The 9,819-nt window shown below is 39.2% G+C and overlaps 1 non-coding gene across 1 annotated transcript; it reads right to left on the bottom strand.

The window, feature by feature from the left end:
- Window positions 1–4,419: 4,419 nt before the first annotated feature.
- LOC145677921 (5S ribosomal RNA) lies at window positions 4,420–4,538 on the bottom strand. Its single transcript, XR_014130092.1, has one exon. It is a non-coding gene; the product is annotated as a 5S ribosomal RNA (ribosomal RNA).
- Between the last annotated feature and the right edge of the window lie 5,281 nt (window positions 4,539–9,819).

The following is a 9,819-nucleotide window of genomic DNA, read 5'->3' as shown; positions in this document are numbered from 1 at the left end:
AACTACATTAAAGCCTTTTGATGCACACAAAATTACAGACGTAGAGAGATTAATTTGAGAAAATCATACGTTTTTTTTTACATTATGTACGTTCATGTATACGTATTCATATGTAGCAGTATTAATGCTGGAGAAGGGGTTCTGGTTGGAAATTGGCGATTTGTTGGAAGTAGCGAGCATGAGAGATGCGAAACGCAAGTCGGAATTTCTGTTCTGACAGTAGGATGTACGTATAGAGGCTTATACAACTTCTATACTGTGCTGTGAGGGGCGAATAATGCGTTAGAAACCTGAATCTTGTCCTTTATCTTGTTTACGTGGTCTTGGGTTCGATTTTTTTCTTTTGCGGTAGTGTCTATTGTGATTTACATGTAAATTAATGACACTTCGTAGCGGGTTAGTAAAATAAAGAGTAATACAAATATGAGATGTAGGTTAATGCATTGTATACTTCACATTATTTACTAAAGAAAGGCAGTAGTTACAAGAAACCTAGGCTCGCTCGTTGGGCACAGTAGCAAATGAGTTCTGAGATCAGAGAATAAGAGTAGTTGCGTATTACAAACCATATACATATAACACATATCACACAAATATGAATATCGACCTTGCAAAGAATAAATCGTACTTAAGTGTGCATTTAATGTCATTACTATGTTGCAAAAGAAATTTAGGAAAGTTTTTTGATCCGCTCTGTTCATGATGTCATTGGGGCATAGTAATGAACAATAATAAATGTCGAGAACATATTGAACAGAGTAATTTCAGCCAAGCCAACGCAAGAGAGAAACATGAGTGCTTTAAGAATGTTGGAAATTCCTTTGTCTAGCATGAAGTACATGAGAATATGTGGTATGAGGTTTTCTTCCATTGCTGAGAATCTGGGCTCGACTGTCCTGTCCTCTGGGTAATATGAGCCCGATGTACGCAAATATCAAAAAAATGTAGCTAGCGACAATACAAAAGGTAATGATCTTATAATTAATAATGTAGTGGGAACTAAGCACATCGCTGTTTGGAGTATTCTAAAGATAGTGTGACTTCCTATGGGCTTCAATTACGATCGACGACTACACATACTAATTAATCGAATAGCAGCGAGAATTTCGAATGACACTAAGCAACTATCTCAGACACTTTTGATGAGTCTGTATATCGAAAACAATTCATTTCAATCGTAAATCTCCTCTATAAAGGGGTTTGTGGCCCTCATAAGGGCCGATTTGTATGAGATATAGGTCTTACATTTATGCCTTCTTCTCAGTTTTCTTGGGCAGAAGTACAGCTTGAATGTTGGGCAAAACACCACCCTGAGCGATTGTAACTCCAGACAACAACTTGTTTAATTCCTCGTCGTTACGGATAGCTAACTGCAGATGACGTGGAATAATCCTAGTCTTCTTGTTGTCACGAGCAGCGTTGCCTGCCAACTCAAGAACTTCAGCTGCCAGGTATTCCATGACTGCAGCCAAATACACGGGAGCGCCAGCACCAACTCGTTCGGCATAGTTACCCTTTCGCAAAAGACGATGGATTCTGCCTACTGGGAATTGAAGGCCAGCCCTGCTGGAGCGGGACTTGCTCTTTCCCTTGACTTTTCCACCTTTGCCGCGACCAGACATTGTTCAATATTCTTTCGTAATAAGATGAGAGGAAAAATTGCGGCCTCCACAGGTCCACAGGTTAACATGACAAATTGGTCGAGTTTGAGTACCGGGCTATAAGCCCCTGCCTCTTATATGAGATGATAATCCATGTGAAGTGACGGCATGTGAAGTGATGACCAAATCAGCCACTGTCGCTGATCGCTAGGGAATGTGGAGTCTGGTAGAAGTCCTGTATAATGCCTGGGGATCTGTGAGTCCGGTCGTTGCTGTTGATAGAGTTTTGCGCTGGAAGCTGAGATGAGTCTTGATTGGCAGCAGCGATGACCAATGAGGCGGCCTGGAGTGGCCCTCATAAGGGTGTGGTCCTGAATGTTTGGAAAGATCGTGATTAATTGAAGAATTCACTAAGCATGTCAATGAAGATTGACAGCTTGCTGAACATGTCTTGTTCTTCTTTTAATTTCGGCATATACTTCTTGAGGAGAGGGAGTAATTTGAAGAGTTCAAAGTCCTTTAAGAGTTGAAGAAGGTCCTTGAAGGAATTGGCAGCAGTGTCTTCGGATGCTGAAGGAGATGTATCTTTCTTTGGAAGAGAAGGCCATGAGGTCCGGTCGTCTGTATTGGAAAAAGGCTTGGTAGGCTTCGTGGTTGGTTGTGTCGTGGGAGTCGGCGGTGTTTCTGAAGGAGCGGTCTTGTTGGTTTTCCCCTGGAGTAGGCGTTGAATTTTAGGACATCCTGAGTAATTTGCAGGGTGATCTCCCGTGCAATTGACGCATTTAGCTGGCGCGAGCGGGTCTCGTTTATTGCACTCAAAAGTCCAGTGGGCACCGGCACATTTGACACAGCGAGGTTGTGCATTACAAGTACTTTGGCCGTGGCCAAAACGTTGGCACTTGTAGCATTGCAAATAAGCTTTAGAACGATATTGTTCAATGCGGATCTTCATGTGAAGTAGTAGGTCTTCTTTGAAAATTGTTGTAGCTCGCAAGGTTTTCCTCATTGTCACTAAGAAAAGGGGAAAGAAAGTTTTCCCCGACGGGTCTTGTAGGTTCCGTTTAGATAGTTGGGTGACTGAGAGGACAGGATAACCTTTGTCCTTCAGTTCGGAAATGATGTCATCAACATTGGTGTCGAGTGGCAAATGACGAATCACTGCTTTGACGACGTCGTTCTTTTTTTGAATTTCCGTTGCGTATTCCAGCTTTTCTTCTGAGCAAATTTCTTGTATAACAGAAAAGTCTTCCTGCAGACTACACTTGATCTTGATGAAGCCTTTCATAAAGCGAAAGGTGGGGGTTTCCTTACACTTCCGCTGCATCTTAGCTATAAGTTCGTAGCCCCTATAATATGGGCAGTTGTAGATGTACATCCAAGTTTTGGATGTTTCGTTGGTAGCATCCATCGGTTCTGGGTCGGTGTTGGCTCCTGTAAGAGCCGCAAATTTGTTTGAGGTAGGAACCGGAGTGGCAGGTTCAGCAGATGGTTTGCACGTCTTCTTTGGTAATTGAAATTCTGCATCTTGTGCATCTGAGCTTGATTGGCTGGTTGGGGTAGAGGTGGTGGAGTTCCCCTGAGACACAGATTGTATCATTTGGAGTGCCATTTTACTGTAATCTGGTGAGTTCTGCTGTTCCGAGGGAGCTGGTGAGTTAGTCCTGGATGATTCTGTAGGGTCACCATAGACTGCCTGATGATGTATGCGGGGGTGCGGTCCTGAACACCAGGCGCACGTGGTTTCATGTTCCCAAATATCTAACGTATTAAACTGTCTTGGATCCGCTGGTATCTCCCGTTCATAGTTGTAATAACGACCTGTACGTATGCGAAGATTCACTACACGTTTTTCGGTGCACCCGAGTGCATCAAATGAAAAGCAAGGCAGTTGGCGCGAATTGAAACACGTACTGTAATTTAAATGAAGTCGATAAATCGGCGGACACATCTAATTTTGCTGAACGAGTGAGTCATCATGCCACCAAAAACTAGCGGAAAGGCTGCAAAGAAGGCTGGTAAAGCCCAAAAGAATATCTCCAAGGGAGATAAGAAGAAGAAGAGGAGGAGGAAGGAGAGCTATGCCATTTACATCTACAAAGTTTTGAAGCAAGTGCATCCTGACACTGGCATATCTAGCAAAGCTATGAGTATCATGAACAGCTTTGTTAATGACATCTTCGAGCGTATTGCTGCTGAAGCTTCTCGTTTGGCCCATTACAATAAGCGGTCAACTATCACCAGCCGGGAAATCCAAACAGCTGTGCGCCTTCTTTTGCCTGGTGAACTTGCCAAGCACGCTGTAAGTGAGGGTACGAAGGCTGTTACCAAGTACACAAGCTCTAAGTAAAAATCTTCTTCAAGATTTTTCATTTCAAACGGTCCTTGTCAGGACCAACACATTATTCGAAAGAGTTAAATCACGAAATTTGCTTCATTCTGTTATGTAGAAACACCTTGAAATCCAATTTCTATATGCTGTTAGTAAAAAAGTAAAGCACATAGCGGAGATGTGTCGTGCTTGTATACGAAAGGCATTTACTCGCCGGAGATCTACACTTAGTCATAATAATTTACTTTTAAAAAGTGGTAATACATTCCGTGTTAAGTATAGTAGTAGGTGCACACGGATCGGAAATCAGGTTATTTTAATGTGCCGTGCAAATAAACAGGCTGTTAGTGTAAGAAATAGTGGGTATAACGCTTAGAATATCGATTAATCGCTATGAAATAATGTTGATAAATTATCTCTTGAAAGTACTATAAAATTAATGTTTCTAGTATTTTCGTACTTGAAGGATAATGAAATTTGAAAAAGAGATGCCAACAGCACCTGGTGTTCCCAGGCGGTCACCCATCCAAGTACTGACCAGGCCCGATGCTGCTTGACTTCGGTGATCGGACGAGAACCGGTATATTCAGCATGGTATGGCCGTTGGCAACTACCTTTTCTTCAATGTCCTGTTAAGGAAGTATGTTTTAAGTAAGAATTGACATTATTAACTATAAAGGCAAGCATATTAACGTCGTTAACATTACTTGGAATATACTAATATTCGAATAAATATTTGAATGTTCGAATGATGAGTGATTCGGATGTTCATAGTGCCACTATGTCCTATCGAGTTTACTATCACGAACCACGTATGAAATTGTATATAAATAAATAAAAATAAATCCTTTATTAAGTATTGATTACAGGAAAAAGGCAAACTTACATTCTTTAATGTACACAATGAAATGTATGAAAGATATTTTTAAGATATGTTTCACTTACCCTTTATAACGCAAGGTAGTTTTCAGTGTAGCATCCTCTTCAGCTGCGAGATAACGTAAGGCAGATGATCATTCAGTCGTGAAGCACTAAAATGTAATATACATTTTAACTATTATCGATAAGAATTATTTACTGCAGGGATGCAAATAAAGTGAGGCAAATTAGTAAATAAAAACCGATACTGTAACTGATAATGTAATTACGTATCTGTATTAGTTGTATATACAGTAATCGCACGATTATCCGCGGAGTTGGATGTTGGCATAATCGCGCATAATCAGCAGTATGAGCAGAAAAGGGAAATGAAATGAAATCTTTAGATTTACGTCGCATACTTATACCGGTTACGCTAAAGGAGACGGTGATGATGAGTACTGAATGAAGAAAGTGGGAGGAAACGGGAGAAACCCGAGAAAACCCATGAGCACGGTCTTTATGCACGACAAAGTTCACACGGCACGAGCTGGGATTGAACCAGGGACCCCAAGCACCGGAGGCCAAAAAAGGGACAAAAAGTCTTTCGTGCAACTTTCGTTTTCGGTAAAAAGTTTACACATAATTTAGAAAGAGTAGTTTTCTGGTCTTTTTATTTCACAAGTTGGTTCATGTCTATATTTTTTACATGCATAAAAAATTTTTCAACTCCCTTGCTTAGTTCCTGTTAAAGACCTCTACCTCTGATTGTATTTTTTGCACATATTCTTATTGTTTTCAGACAACATTTCTAAGAGCGTAATTTATCGTCAGCAAGAAAAGAAAAGGAAAGCCTCGGATAGTGGAATGTGTACTGTATATATATATATATATATATATATATATATATATATATATATATATATATATATATATATATATACGTATTAGTATATAGTTTTATTTTATACGTCTCCTATTATTACACAATGTGCAGATATTGTGAAAGCGCAAGTAAATATGTATAACTCCCCGTTCTGCACTTAATAACTTGAAAGAAGTTCGGGGAAGGTAGTGTAACAGAAAGTGCAAACAGAAATGAGGGTTTACAGGCATTTAATATTATTCCGTAGTAGTATGATTTTTTGTAAAATATATATATATATATATATATATATATATATATATATATATATATATATATATATAAACATACATATTCAATGATATAGTAAGAGGTTAGCAGCACTGATAGAACTGCAGAAAGTACAAAACCGTTAATAAGAAAGAGAGAGAGATGGTGGCCGCTTTTGTGCTTTTCATTGGCTAATTCCGAATTGCGCGCGAATACGTACGAGATTTCTTTCTTTTTCCTCTTCGCAGCCCAGATGTTGCCAATTAGAAGTTTTTAGTACTACATTTGTATGAAAATGTTGCCTTTAAGAAATGTGGTTTGCATACGGAGAAAAGAGCAAAATGAATATTTATCTTAGTGGGCATGAAAAAAGACGAAACATTTTGCAAGATGGACACACGAACTTCCTTAATGCAGGCGTTCAGTACATTATTGTAAAGAAAAAAACACTAAAAAGAATTACTTCAATATCCCTAGCAACATTCAACAATTCATAGAGAAAAATCTTTATTTTGAGAACAATGGAAAACTATGTAATTGTAGATAACTACTAAATTTAATGATTAAGGAAAACGTTTAGGCCCGGCCCTTCAGAAAGAAAGTGCACAGAATTTTCTCTCATGGAAGCAATTGCAAAATCAACATTTTGTTTGCAGTTATAATTAGAGGATCTATATACAGGGTGTTCGAAAAAGAATGTATCCTCTTGAAAGAAAATATTCTCTGGGCCCCTAATCCTTTATATACCGAAAGGAAGTTTGTATAGCATTTTTTCTTACCTTCGTTAGAAGAATTGAAAGTGACTACTATCGTGACACGGGAGATATTTGATCGATAGTCGAATTACTCCCATGCTCGAATGAACACGTCTCTTGTAAGGAGAGGAAAGGCTTCTGTGATCCGCTATCGCAGCTGTGTCATATCTGCAGAGAATGTTAGGACACAAACGTGATCTTTGAGAGCCTCGTGAAAAGAAGTCGCATAGTATCATGTGTGGAGACATCGGGGCCATCTGAAGAACGCTTCATCATTAGGACCAAGGGCGAGTTACGAAACACTCTGGGATATATTTATTAACATAACTTCTCGTCATTCTGCAAGTGTGGTGGAGCTCCATCCTATTGGAAAAGGAAACCTCGGGAGCCCTCTTCATGTGTAGGTATCGTTCACATCTGAAGCATGTGAAGATAGATTACTGTACTATCGTGTACCTAAAATCATTTTCTACGAATACGAACATGTCTACACTGAAGGCAGTGCAGCTCTTTTTCTCTTTTTTTTTTGGTCATGTATTGTAACGCGGGGCAATGCACACAATAACATGTAATGTTGTGTATCATCATAAAGGGCCAGGGCGATGATTGGATCTTGATGGACGTGGAGAACTGATAGGTGATGTGAGTGGTATTGTGATCTATGGTTGTATGTTTACTGATGAATGCATAAGGAGAGGTGAAGGGGTTGCCTTTTTTTTTATGTCGATCGGCAGGGAAGCGATTGGGAAACTTTTGACTTTGTTTTTCAACCGAATATATTGATTGAATAGGTCGCCGACAATTTTACGGGGCGTCACGTCGTTGCCTTTTTCATGTCGATCGCGAGCGAAGCGAGCGTTTTTTTTTTTTTTTTTTTTTACCGACAATATGTATTGAATCGGTTGCCAACACCTTTAGGGGCGCGTCACGTCCTTCTTTCTGTGCTGATCGCGAGCGAAGCGAGCGCGAAATTTTTGACTTTTTTTTTTTTTTTTTTACCCACAATATTTATTCAATCGGTCGCCAACACTTTTAGGGGTGCGTCACGTCCTCTTTTCTCTGCTGATCGCGAGCGAAGCGAGCGCGAAATTTTGACCTTTTTTTCTCTTTTTAATTCTTTTTTTTTTCTTTAAGAAAAAATATTGATTTCATAGGTCGCCAACATTTTTACGGGATGGAACATCGTTTATTTGTTTTTCCAACCGTCTTTCTGTCTTGAGCCCCCGCCAAGTTAACTTTATGGTGGACAAAAACTATGTGCGGTGGGTTACCGCGGGGTTCTCCCGTTTCCTCCCACTTTCTTCATTCCACCACCATTTCAATCATTTCTCATAATCAGCGCCTCTTTTAGCCTAAGCGGCATAACGTGGGACGTAAAACAAAGATTTCCTTTAGTTGCTTTCTGTCTTGATTACGAGCGCGAAATTTTTTACTTTTTTTTTCTTTCTTTTGATATTATTCATTTAATAGGACGGCAACACCTTTACGGGCCGCCGCGTCGTCGTTTACACTTCTTCAGCCCATATTCTTTCTGCTTGTTCGTTTTCCGGCATCTTGTTATCACCGCCCGCGGGAATGCCTATGTCTTTCATCGCTTTTTGAAGCAAATCTTTAATAAATATGCACTCTCACATTTCTACTAATATGCATACCACAGTGGATAGACTGTAACTAGGAAAGCAGAAGCCTGCATATCATATTATTTAACAGTTGAAAGTGAACTGCCATTTTAAGTTTGATTTTGATCAGATGAGTGCAGTTCAACTCGTCGACAATTGTGAAGATTCTCGAGGTTAGGGACCATCCATTTTGTGCTTTGTAATGAAAATGGCTGCAGCCAAACTTCTCTGATCTGAATGAAACTTGGCATGATGATACATCTTGACCTGCTCTACAAGTTTATTTAGTATTTTCCGTTGCGCAGGCTTTTGCTTCTCCAGGTTCTCCCATGGAACTGAGAAACGTATTCAGTCGAACTTCTGCGGTAAGTCAGTATATCATCCTGAGAAGTTTGATCGAGATAGCAGAGGTTCGACTATTCGTTTTTCAATTCCATGTGATATTACAACACGGTGAACTAAATTTATATAGAAACACTTTGATTTTGTTTTGTTTTTTGCTAGCATTAAACTGAGAAAATGTTATTGAATAGACAGAGAACACCACTCAAAGAAAAGTACATCATAAGAATATATATATGGTTGCTGTGGTTCTCGGTTTAATTTGCTAGTTAAGAAACTTGCTCTAAATAAGTACATCTTACAGGTGAAAAACTAAGCCAGGCGATAGAATTAAATATAAAGTTATACACTTTTATTTTACGTTTACTAGTGTTGGGTTACTACTGTAAAATAAGTCAGTATATATGAAAGATAACTGTATTAGGTACTATTTTCCACCGGCGGTGTATTCTTGCATAGTGTACTTAATGTTTACAAGCGGGGCGCTACTAGTATGGATGCATGACAAGTGCTATTGAAACTCGAAAACTAACTGGTTTCCACTACCCTTGCTTATACGTATACCCGCGTCGCCTTCGCTCCTGTACACTTTGGACGCACATTCTTGCTATCGCTCAGGCCCCCAGTTTTCTCCTGTTTTGGCTCCCTTAAATAGTATTCGTGCTTTTTATTGGCCACCTGGCAAAGCACTTGTAATGATTTTACACCAGTAACTCTAAAATACATGTGTATTACTTTATTTAATTCTGTCGTCTGCAGAATTTTTTTTTTTTTCGTACAAATATGCCTTTTCATGCAGAACACTGAATTTTGCCTGTAAATTTTTGAGAATATGCTGTGACGAAACTTGAGCACCGTTCTTCTTTTCTTTCTTATCACGAGTCTTCTTTAGCCTAATGAGCACAATCATCACACGATAACGACTATTCTTTTCATTTAACTTGTAAACAAGTTGAACTAATAATAATAATTGATGTACAAAGGAGAAGTGTCCTACATATTTGAGGTAAAAAATAAAATAAATATACTTCTACTTCATCCGTGTTTACAAAGTTAAATGTTATCGATTTACAAAAAATGGTCACCTATCCACACACTGACCAGGCTCGACACTGCTTGACCATACATATTAAAACATCGGTCCCACTGAATACACAAGTAGTAAGCACATTCACATAAA

Source organism: Thermobia domestica, unplaced genomic scaffold (assembly GCF_964235325.1).
Source record: "Thermobia domestica unplaced genomic scaffold, izTheDome1.hap1.1 HAP1_SCAFFOLD_1608, whole genome shotgun sequence".
NCBI classification, from domain to species: Eukaryota; Metazoa; Arthropoda; class Insecta; order Zygentoma; family Lepismatidae; genus Thermobia; species Thermobia domestica.
Note: the sequence above shows the minus strand (reverse complement) of the source record. Positions and strands in the feature narration are given on the sequence as shown.